Genomic DNA, 11,726 nt, shown 5'->3' with positions numbered 1-11,726 from the left:
AGTCCTTTGCCACTGTTCTTGGCAGTTGACATGGAGGCATCATGAACTTTACCACGCTAGTCTTTAGAGCTTTTTTAAAAATAAAACAACATATCTCCTATTTAAAAAGAACCTTCTAGATGGAAAATGCTTCCATGTCCAGTAGAGTCCCGGTTTAGGACTTTTTAATTTTTGAACTCAGAATTCACCGGGTGTGGTTTGGACAGTATGAGGATGGAGGGAATAACAAACGCAATAGGTAGCACAGAAAAAAAAAAAAAAGAAAGATGAACCAAACTTAGGGTTTTTGTTTTTAAATATAGAAGGTCCTGCATCATCTAGTCCTCCTGGAACAAAAATCAGAAAGAGGCAGAAATATGATTTTTTTTATCTGTGTGCTTTAAAAAGACCCGCGTTAGGCAGGATTCATGTGCATGCCTGCCTGTGTGTCTGCAATGAAATCAGGTTTCAAAGAGGATTCAGCTGCATTATATTTATAACTGTGTGTTGCTCCCAGCTCCCAGCGTGTCTTCTTGTGATGGCTCACGTCTCTATTCTCTGTGTCCTGGTTTCTGTTCTAAAGTGTGCAACTTTGAAGAAAGTGGACTATTTGTCTATCCCTTCTCACCACCAAACTCAAGCCTAGTCGTGACTTTCTGAAATTCCTCCTCTGGTCCATCATAGGAGCTTGTTTTGACATGGCTCATTACAGGAGGAAGTGTGAAGTGCTGGGGATCAGGTCCCTCCCTTTGTTGTGATCAACCAATCTCTACCTGAAGTCCTGCTCTGCTTGGCTAGTACAAACAGACAGTGAGAATTTAGCCATACTATGGGCTAATTTGCAAATATCAGCAGCTTCCTAGGCAAAGAAAAAGCACCACTTCTTAAAAACTAAACTTCATTGAAAGTACTTGAGGAAGGAAATAAAATGCAGATTTCCAGGCTGTGCGGTGATTTTGATTTCAATCTTTTTAATTGAACTTGGAATCTCCCTTGTAAGCAGACACTGTACAGAAATCCTGCTGCTCTGAGTCCAAAAAAATAAAGACAATGAGATCCCGGGTGTACTGTATTTTACCATCTACCGGCAATATGACAAAAATAATCCCATAACAGCAGCATCCTTCTGGCTGTATCCTTTAGGCTGCGTGTTTTAGGGGGAGGTAGCCCTAGTGTTTTCCTATTGGCCATTTCACCTCCATATTGATGTGCATTTGGGAGGAGCACATACTTCACTTTAGAATGTAGCTCAGGGTCCCAACCGCTCGGGAACATTGGAGACAGACCACTATATCTCTCTAGTTGCGAAGTACACGTGCAATGTGATACACTGAAAACAGTTCCTGGGCTGGAAGACAGGGCACCTGCCTTCTGTGACTCACTGTGATATAGCTCTTCTGCAAGACTCCTGATGACTCCGTTGACATACACATAGGAACATACTCTGAACACACATTCAATGCTCACTTCTGTGAGCATTCACTTTTCAGTTCAGCCCATCTCCCAAACATCCCCTCTGTAGAAACTTGTTCCTATGTCTTAAGTTTTGCCCCAAATTCTTAACCAGCCCTTGTATGTAAGAACATAGACGTACACTGAGTAGCAGCGTATACTACAAACACATTAATATTTCAACCCTTTCATGTTGATATACTTCTTGTAGGAGAAAAATGAATAAATTTTGGAGCCAGAAGACCTGAGGTCAAATTCTAACTCTACCATTCACTGGCTTCTTGATCTTAAAAGCATTAGATACAATCTTTATGTCCAGGTTTCCTCATAAGGATTAAATGAGAAATCTTGAAAAACATCCACAACCACACCTAGACCCTAATAAGAAACCTACACTTTTATTTTGAAATTTTCTGAGTGCTAAAGGAAACAGCTCTCGAATTTATCTCATGGAGCTTATTTTTCGGGGTTCTTAATGGCATGCATTAGCAACCATTCAAACTGAGTAAAAAGACCATTCATGAAAATGTAGCGAGTGGTTCTAAGACTTGCTAGGAAATCTGAAGATCCAGCTGCAGGAGGCAAGTAAGAAGCCAGAGAGGGGACATTAGGACTGCAGCTCAGTCCACACCCCTCCGGTGTGGCCACCTGACTTCCCTCCACCACCCCTGGACCTGGCCCCAGATTCTCCAGTGTCCCTGCTTCTTGCGACACTTGGTCCATGTTCAGAAAACCGTGAGTTAGAGGTCACTCTGGCCATGCTGGGGCCAAGGCCTATGCTCCAGCTTTGGTGGTCAGGAGGTGAGCACACTTTCTGGCCAAAGGAACTCAGAAGTCAGGCTGTGGCCAAAGGCCAGCATCCCCCGTATTCCACACGTGTCCCTGTGTACATCATCCCTGCTGTCACATACATCATTCTTCTGGGAAGGGTGTTTCTGCTTCAGGAAGTCAACGGCCAGAACATGGTGCCTGCTCCTTTACCGGGACCAGCAGCCCTGAGCAGCCCAAATCTTGTCCCATCTTTTAAGTGCTAACACAGATGTCTCCGTTACTGTGGTCCGCAGCCCTACCCTAAGGACTCCTTCCCCTGTCCACGGGGTCCTTTCCCTATGTCTCCTAAAATGTCTCCGAAAATCGGCCACTTTCTACAATGAATATCCACTATGCCTCCCATAGCCTGGCCTTCTTCCTCTCCTGGGTCCAAGGTGAGGCTCCTCAAGGACAGGGAGTCTATACAGGCTCATCCAGTAGCCTTCGTTCTTAAGGCCTGGTAGAGCCTTAGTATCTATTTGTTAACCCAAGCACACATTTTTGGGCTCTTTCTCAACATACTGGAACTCCTTTCCAACAGATAATTCCATTTTTCACTCTTTTTCCATTAAAGGACCCTTAAACCACAGGTTTAACAGGAAAAAAAAAAAAGGTTGCGTAGTGAGATTCACCCCTACGGATTCCAATTCGGCTGAGGTCTCTTGGTCCTTTGAACCAGATGGGAAAACGACACCGTTCCGTTCCGCCTAAGGGAGTTCACCAGTCTAAGCCCCTTGAGAAGTTATGGCAAGTCCTTGCAGCCGGCCCCTGTCACTCAATGCAAGGTGCAAGGCCGCCGCGAGCATCCCTAGCGGTGGCCTGGGCAGAGCGCGGACTGCAGCCCTGGCCCCACGGCAGCCCCTCCGGGGTGGACTTCGCTCCTGGGCTCTGACCTCCGGGCCCCAGGGGCGGCACACGTGACCGAGAAACTTTGGCGGGCGGCGGCGCGGGCGGCGGCGCGGCGGCCGAGCTCCCCCGCGCGGCGAGCTCTGCTGCGGGGAGACGCTCGCCCCGCGCCGCGCTGCCTGTGCGTGCGGGAACGGCCCCCGCAGCCCGAGAGGACTCTGGAGCCGGCGGCAGCGAGCGTCTCGCGGGCGGCGGCGTCCAGCGCCCGGGCCCGGCTGCGCGGCCAGCCCCGAGGGCTGCGGCGCCAGGGACGCGCGGGGGGCCCCGCGCTCCGCCGCCGCCGCCGCTGCCTGCTGCTGCCGCGAGGTCATCCGGATCCCAGCGCGCCAGCCGCTGCCTACTTTCCCCACTCCGGATCTGGATGGGAAGTTGGGGAAGATGGATAGGGTCGTGTTGGGGTGGACCGCTGTCTTCTGGTTAACAGGTAAGAGTCGCAGCAAACGGTAACTTTGTATGTATTCCCATAGTGGTGGTGTTACGCTCCACCCTCGTTTTCCTCCTTTTTGACTGTGTTAAAGGCGCTTAGCCTGCGTGTGTGTGTGTGTGTGTGTGTGTGTGTGTGTGTGTGTGTTGGGGAAGGCAGGAAAGAAGCCCGATTGCTTAGGAGCTGGACAGAGATGCAGATGTTTGAGTCACTAACGCTATGAGGCTGTTCTTAGGATGTCTATTTTCCCCTCCAGAAAATGGTTCTTCCTCGCTCTTTCCCCTGAGTTTGTTAGGCTCTGGGTCCTGGGCAATGCCTGGGAAAAGCTCTGAAGGGGTTGATTCATTAAGAACAGTCGTTTTCTGGAGGCGAGGGGCTGGGGAGTGTCTCCCAGGCTACTTCTCTAGAGAAGGAGGGAGACCCAGGGACATTCTCTGGGGGCTCTCTGGCTGAAGGAGAAAGGGTTTGGGAAGATGAAGAGCAGGCATGCTTGGTCCTGAAATTTAAGGCCTCATCAGTCTCACTGGAGCCATTTGGAGAAGAGAAAAGACAACCCCCACAACAGATCAACGCCCCTCCCCCAATAAGGTTAATTTGTATGGCGGTTCAGAGGCACTGAACTTTGGTGGTGTCTCTGAAGCACCGGTCTGCCTTCTGTGAACTTTCTTCCCGTCTCCTGGTTTGAGGAGAGGCCCTTGTTTGTAACACTTTGTCCACTTCTGGGTTAAGGAACAAGTGGCCTTGGGTGGGTGGGCACCTCAGAGACATTCTCAGAGCAGCCCTGCTGAAAGATAGATGGGGCAGGGCGAAGAGGCTCTGGATGGCTGGGGGGGGGGCGGTCAGAGGCAACCGAAGAGACAGAGTGTCAAAAGGTCATGGGGGACAGGAGGGGGGCTAGTGGTGGTCGTCGTCGAAAGAGAAAAGAGCAAAGAGCAGCAAGAAGAAAAAAAGTTTTGTGTCCTCTGGGGCATCCCCCAGCTGGGGGTGGGTTAGGGGTGGGAGGGGCTGGGTGGAGATCAAGACGCTAGGGAAATGGGAACCAGCCTAAGATACCCAGATACCCGAAGCAAATCACCGAAACAGGAGGAACTAAATTTAAGAAGGAAGAAAGGCAAATGCCCCATCTTCTTGTAGCTTCCGAATGAAATTGTCGGTTGCCTGAGTTCTCTCCCCATTGCAAATGATAGGCCCTAACCCTGAGCCGGGATACGGTGCTGGGGGTGGGTGGGGGGGCACCGTCAGCACAGTTAGCCTCTTATCGTGGCTGCTCTGAGTTCATCCCTCCCACACTATTCAAATATGAATCATCTAATTCCAGGGCTTGGCTGATCCGAGCGTTTCCCTCCTCTGGCCTCCCAGTGCTTCCCACTGCCACCCTCACAGATTCTAACTGTTTGAGTTGTCTCTATGGCTCAGTTGCCATCTTCAAGGGGGTTGTGTGGCGGGGGATTGGGGCTCGAAGCTTGTGCCCGTGGCTTCTCAGGAATCAGGCAGTCATCTTAGGAGGGGTCCATGAGTCAGAGGTACTTTTTTGGACCCCCGCCCCCCTACTGGATCTGCCCAAGAGGAGTAGTTTGGGGACTCACAGAGTGGGAGAAGAACATATGGTCTCTCTAGATGGCCAACAGTTCCTTATGAGATGGAATCCTATTAGCGGAGGGACCACAGGAAATCTACTTCAGCCCCTCCAGCCCATTTATAGAAACAGAAGTGCAGAGAACCGGTGTGCATGGGGGGGGGGGGTGAAATCTCGGCCTCCCAGAGCCCGGCCAGTTCACCCGCATCAGCTCCACCTGCCTCACCGGGTTTCTTGTAGGAGGCTGTGTTGCTTTATTTTTGTTTGGAGGGAGGTGCTGCATTGTCTGTGCCTTCTGCTGCCTGCACCTGGAGAGCTGGCTTTGCCCGGAAACAGGCAACAGGTTACCCGGGCGTCTCAGCTGTCAGATGGCGGGGGGGGGGTCTACAAGTGACCCCTGGGATGCCACTGACTAACCCTTGGCATCCCCTGACCCCCTCCCTGCTGTCAGAGGTGCTGATGGACAGGTTGCCTCTCAGCCTCTGCAAAGTATAAGGAGCTAACAATGGCTGCCAGGGGAGGGGGCCTGAGGAGAGCCAGGAATGAGAGGGCTTTAGACTCACTCCTCACTCAGGAACCATAGAGGAAAGGTAAGAGATTTCGGCCCAGCCCAATCAATGAATTCTCTGTTGAGACACGGTAAAAAAGGGAGGGAGAGAGGAAAAAGCAGATTAAAAATGAAACAGCCAAGAACAAACCACATTCATTCTCTTCCTCCCTCGCTCCCTCCTCCCCCATGCTCTCTCTCTCTCTTCACTATTCTACTTTCCTGCTTCAGCTTTAAGGCAGGCTGAGCGATTTCTAATCAACACTCCGGTTCTTTTCCTCAGGCTGTAATAGCTCCTTCCTTGTCTTTCACTGCTAAAACCCAATACCTCTTCTTCCTTGTATATATTCAGCCTCCTGATTTCTCATTGTTACTGTGGTGCTACATCCTGCAGTAGATTGGTTTTGTTGTTGTTTTGAGCAAAACAAAATGCTTGCCAGCTGCTGTTTCAGCAACAGGTGCCATCTAGCAACAAGACCCGAAGGAGGGCTTGCTCAGTCTTTGTTCCAAGCAAGGTGACATCTCATCTTCCCTGGCATCGGAGGCTGTGAGACATGCCAGGGCTCTGCTTTGATAGAGCTAGCCATAGGTTTTCCTGGAGGCTCTCTTGAGCGTGTCTCTGCGGTGGAGACTGCTTGCTCCATCAGTGTGTCTGCTGGCACTCTTTCATTGCTTCTCAACCCATTCTGAAGGCATGTACTCAGTTCCTGTGGTTTCTGAGTGCCCCTGGAGGTGCTGAGAATAGAGCGACAACGGACACAACCCGTGCCCTCAGAGAAGGGTCAGTCTAGATGGTGATTCAAATGAGCACTCAGATAATTTTGTGGTTGATGGTTCTGTAAGCTACATAGGTAGCTATGTCATGGGGAATGGGCCTGCTCAATCTAAAACATGGGATCCCAGCCCAAACTGACTCTGAAATGAAGTTCCCGAAGAAGTGATGGCTGAAGTGAGAGTTTATTTTCATGCCATCAGTGAGTTACTGCCATGTCCTGGGCATTGCACTGGGGTTAGTAAGATGTGTAAGACACAGCCCTGCCTTCAAGGAGCCCAACCCAGAAGCAGAGACACTGGTTGTGGGACTGTGGATGATAGTGCTAGCTAGTGCCTAAGAAAACCTCCTAACCCAGTCTGGAGGGGGTAGGGAGGTTACTGCGTCAAGGCTGTTACCCAGGGCACTTTGCTGTCTGATGACCAGGATAGTGGGTATAGAGACTTAAAGTGTTATTAATCTTGGGAAAGGAAGACTCTCCTAGAGATTGCTGGTACCTCAACTTCCATTATTCCCTTTCATGTCCCATATAGTGCCTACACTCCCTCCCTTCTATGTTCTGCCTTCCTCAGAAGCGACATTGTTTATATCAAAACTTCTTTCAATACTTTATCATAGCCACCCCATACTCACCATCCCCCTGCCTGGGCTCTTCTCATGGGATTTGAAGAAGGGGGCTGTTTTAGTACCCTTATCACTTGCCTACAGTTTGGACATGTGAGTCTGCTGAGTGGCTGATTGGCAACGATTTGAGTATGGATATTACTTGTGTTATTGTGAGGTCTGTGCTCCTATGTGCTAGTAGTTTTATTCCAGGTACTTAGTGCTTGGTCTAGTGTTAGCAGTCTTAGTACTAGAACTTGGTGGATGGAAAGATCTCTGACCTGGGATTTGAAGGTTGGGTTCAAGGACTAGCTCTTCCATAAATAGCTGCATAGCCCTGGGCAGGTTTATGTTTTGGTCTTATAGTCTGTAAAGTAGGTGATTTCTAGGGTGACTTTTGGCTGTGTAATTCTGAGTCTGAGTTTTCTCTCCATTTAATTTTGATGACCTGAACATCAAAGGTCAAGAGAGACAGGTCCATTCATCCTTTTATAATTCACCCAGTGGATAAAACTGAGATAATCTCAGTCTTCTTCATTAATTAATTCTTCTTCATTAATTAGTTTTCCATTCTAATTAGTGATTAGAATGAAAACACACACACACACACACACACACACACACACCAGCTAGGAAGGGAGATCTGTTGTTGAGATTTTTCAGAAGAACCAATGGATTAGCATTAAGCTTTTGGAAGATGAGTTTGGGTGCTCACCGTGGGACAGAGGGAGGCAAATACTTTGGACTAGGTGGCCTGAATGGCCCTGGAATATCCCTTCAATTTCCAGGACCTACTTAAATTTTTACTCCTTTTGGTATTTATCCTTCCTTTTCTTTAGTCAGAAACATACAGAAAGGCATTGGCTTGTGTTCTTATTTTGTGCTATGATTTTTTTCTCTGTGCTGGATGGCTTTCATATACATTATCCCATGCTCAAAAAGACCAGGGCTCGGAAGAAATGAGGGACATATATGTCCACGGGTTTTTATTTATTAAAAAAAAAAATCTTGAGATACAATGTGTCACCACTTTACCATAACTTGGCTGTTTCAAGTTATGGCTGAATCCAAGGAATCCTTCTATTTTGGTTAACGTGGCTCAAACTTTAACTCATGACTTTAGTGAATATTCATGATGGCTGTTATGGCATCTTGGGGATTGGGACTTAGGGTTTATGGAATCCAGGAAAATAGTTCAGGGGAAAGTGAGAAAGATAGGCTGTTGGTTTTCCCTAAATTAAGTCCTGTGGTGTTCGGGTGGGGGGTGGGGTAGGGGAGAATTCATGGAGAATACTCCAGACAGGCAGGGACTATGTCCTGGGGACAGAACAGACACTGGTGAACATTTGGCACCAGGCGTTGGTGCTATACACCCAGGAGCCATGCAAGATGTGACTGAGCTATATGCATGCTTAAAGCCGTGGCTGTTGAGCTAGATTTTTGGCTCTCCGAAAATGAAAGAAAGCATTTTGGATGCGTGGAGTTCTTTACGGGCCAAGGAACAAGAAAGAACTCAGAAGAACATACAACTTCCCCTGTTACAGGATGGCGTTCTTTGGCTCAGGAGCAGGGCCCTCTCATTGTCACTCCTGTACGTGGGCTTCCCTAGGGACTGATACAGAGGAGAAACAGGTGAGACGGCAGCACTGTGAGTGAGCGTGTACGTGCATGTGGGTACATGTGTCCGTGTGTGTTTAGGGGTGGGGTTAGCACTGACTGACTTGGATTTGAATGCCATGTGAGTATTTTATCTTATTGCCTTTGATTTTGACGTGGAAAGCTATCTCATCTCACAGCGCTCGTTAGACGACTCAAACGAAACCATGTAAAAACCCCGAGGACGATGTTGGGCTAAGTGCTTCTCACGAACCAGGCTAGGTACAGTTATTAGCATTTTGATGTGGCGTCAAGAAGTAAATCTCAACAGCTCACTGTTGCTGGTCTTTATTTCTTAATCATGTCACACGGATGCTGCAGTTAGCTGTGGGTAGCTGAGTGTTGGCTAGACTTGGTGGATTTGACTCGGTAGCAATTGTCTTTTGATTCCAATACTCGGTGTGAAGGACAACTGCTATCTGGTCGTGTTGTTCTCAGAGCAGAGGGCAAGTGCTTGGGGGGATCGGGTGGCCATACAGAGGCGGTGTGCGGAACCTAATCACACAAGTGCCTTTAAAACCTCTGCTTAGGGCATGCCTGACTTATCTGCTCCTATTACACTGGGCAAAGGAAACCTTGTGGCCCAGTCTGTAGAGTTTGAATTCTACTGGTACCTGGAGGGACCAAGGCAAGATGGGAGAGGGAGCAGACAGTGAAACCTGTCAGCTGGACTAAGTCATCTGACAAGTGTAATCTTGTCCTTACTATGTAGCGGAATCATTAGAAACCTGCAGAATGGAACTGTTGTTAAGAAAACCCCCCAAATCTCAGGCAATGAGATGGGATTCTGCTGTGTGCTGTGACTGCACTGAGAGCAGGAAGCAGCTTTAAGTGACAGTGAGACTTGAGGAAGTCCCGAGCAATAAGTAGGAGTTAGACGGTAAGGAGTGGGGATGAAGAAATGTGCAGAGGGAACAGCCTGTGTGAAACTGAGAACTGAGGGAGGGCACGAAATTTTCTGAAAACTACAAATACTTATCTGTGGCTGACGTATTTAGTGCTGTGGGAGCAAAGAAAAGAGAAGCCCCTTTTTCCTCTAGAAGGCTAAAGGGAGTCTTGAAAAAAAGAGTTAGAGCTAGGAGAGTGCCATGATCAAATCTGCATTTTAGAAAGAAGATTTGTGCTCGAGGTGGGGCATAGATTAGATATGGGTAGGGAAACCTGTAGGAGAAGATATGATGGGATCTGAACCTATATAGCACAGTGAGATAAGAGACAGACATGAGGGCTGGAGAGATGGCTCAGAGCACTGACTGCTCTTCCAGAGATCCTGAGTTCAATTCCCACCAACCACATGGCGGTCAAACTCACAACCATCCATAATGTGATCTGATGCCCTCGTCTGGCAGGTGGGCATATGTGCAGTCAGAACACTGTATACATAATGAATAAATAAATCTGAGAGAGACAGAGACAGACAGACAGACATGGACAGACTGATATGATGGTGGAAGTTGGACCGCTGGATGCAGAGGTTGAAAAGGGGATTTCTAGGAATACCATCCATGGCCAAGAATTAATTTGAAAGGGGAAACACATAAAGGAAGGGCATGGAAATCCCTTTAATCTCTTCCTCTTGATTATATTATAGCATGGGCTGCTATAATTAAGATGCCCTAAAACATACCATCTTAGTTACTTTATGCAGCTCTGGGACAAAACACCCTATACAAGCAACTTAAGGGAGAGCTTGTTTTGGTTCATAGTTCAAGGCTACAGTTTACCATAGTAGTGAAGTCATGGTGCCAAGGAGCCCGAGACACTGATCACATCACATCTGCAGCCTGAAGCAGAGGGAGATGAATGCTTGGGCTTAGCTCTTTCTCCTCTTTATGTAGTCTGGAACTCCAGCCCATGGCATGATTCATTCTTTAAGTTGGGTCTTCCCGTCTCACTTAATGTTGTCTCAATAATTCCTACCAAACATTCCCTAGAGTCTTACCCCCTCAGTAATCTTAGGTTTTATAAAGCTGATGATCTTACCCATCAGATATAGTGATTAATGTAAAGTGCTTTATATTTTTCTCTCATTACAGTTTGAATCTGTGAGGTCAGAGCTACCATTTCAAACATGTGGTTCCTAGCTATAGGCTTTTTTCAGGAGGAACAAGGAAAGTGGAGTTGAAGGCAAACAGCTTGCTAGTAGAGAGGTGACCTAGAAACTGTACACCTTACTTCTCACTTCCTAAACATAGTTACATGGCCACAGCTAGCTGCAAGAGAGTCCAAGAAATTGTGGTTCCTGATTTTTGTCTAGCCAGATAAAAACCCATGATATTCTTTTACTAAAAAGGAAGAAATGGTTGTAGCTCCCTCTTTAGCAGGATGAGCTTGGTTGTGCTTATGTAACACCAAAACAGAGACTAAAGCTGTATATTTGGGCCTAGAGCTCAGGGGAGATCTAGATAGGAAATACAGATTACAAGTTGATAAAAGTTGATAGGGACTTTCTTGTATGCTCCCTAACCTGTCTTAATGGCTGAAGTCTGACCCACCTGAAAGAACCAGGATTGTTCTAAGGTCCCTCTGCACTGAAGAATGACCCCTTTCAGCACTGCTTTGGTCCCCTTGGAACAGCACATAAGCCAGCTAGACATCACCTATAGTTCATTTCAGATGTATGGACGATGAAACAAATCAGATAGATATATATGGTTGTTATCTACATGGTGAGGGCAGAATGGGAAAGCATGGCCCAGCTGGAGACATGGGAAGTCTTCTTAATGAGTAGCAAGCTCTGTGTGCCCAGGCATTAGAGCTATTGGCATCAAATAATAACTAGACCATGAGCAAAGCTCCCCTGGGTATCATTGATGACAGTCCTATCTGAAATGGGGCCATGGTGTTGTCCTTTAAGAATCTGAGAAGGAAAACATACTAGAATGCTAATATTAAAAAAAAAAAAAAAGGTAGTAAAGAAGGGACCCTGGTTCTAGCTAGTTTAAGCATGGAAGATTTATTTATTTATTTATTTATTTATTTATTTATTTATTTATTTATT

General features: G+C 47.4%; 1 protein-coding gene across 1 annotated transcript in view; it reads left to right on the top strand.

Annotated features, from left to right (window-relative positions):
* Positions 1-8,623: 8,623 nt before the first annotated feature.
* The window catches only part of Ildr2 (immunoglobulin like domain containing receptor 2), a 55,090-nt gene continuing 51,987 nt past the window's right edge, over positions 8,624-11,726 (top strand). The window contains exon 1 of the mRNA XM_055624433.1: positions 8,624-8,701. The gene's annotated coding sequence lies outside the window, so the exon portion shown is untranslated. The remainder of the gene's footprint in view (positions 8,702-11,726) is intronic.

This window comes from Psammomys obesus, unplaced genomic scaffold (genome assembly GCF_907164565.1).
Source record: "Psammomys obesus unplaced genomic scaffold, mPsaObe1.curated_primary_1811, whole genome shotgun sequence".
NCBI lineage: Eukaryota > Metazoa > Chordata > Mammalia > Rodentia > Muridae > Psammomys > Psammomys obesus.
Note: the sequence above shows the minus strand (reverse complement) of the source record. Positions and strands in the feature narration are given on the sequence as shown.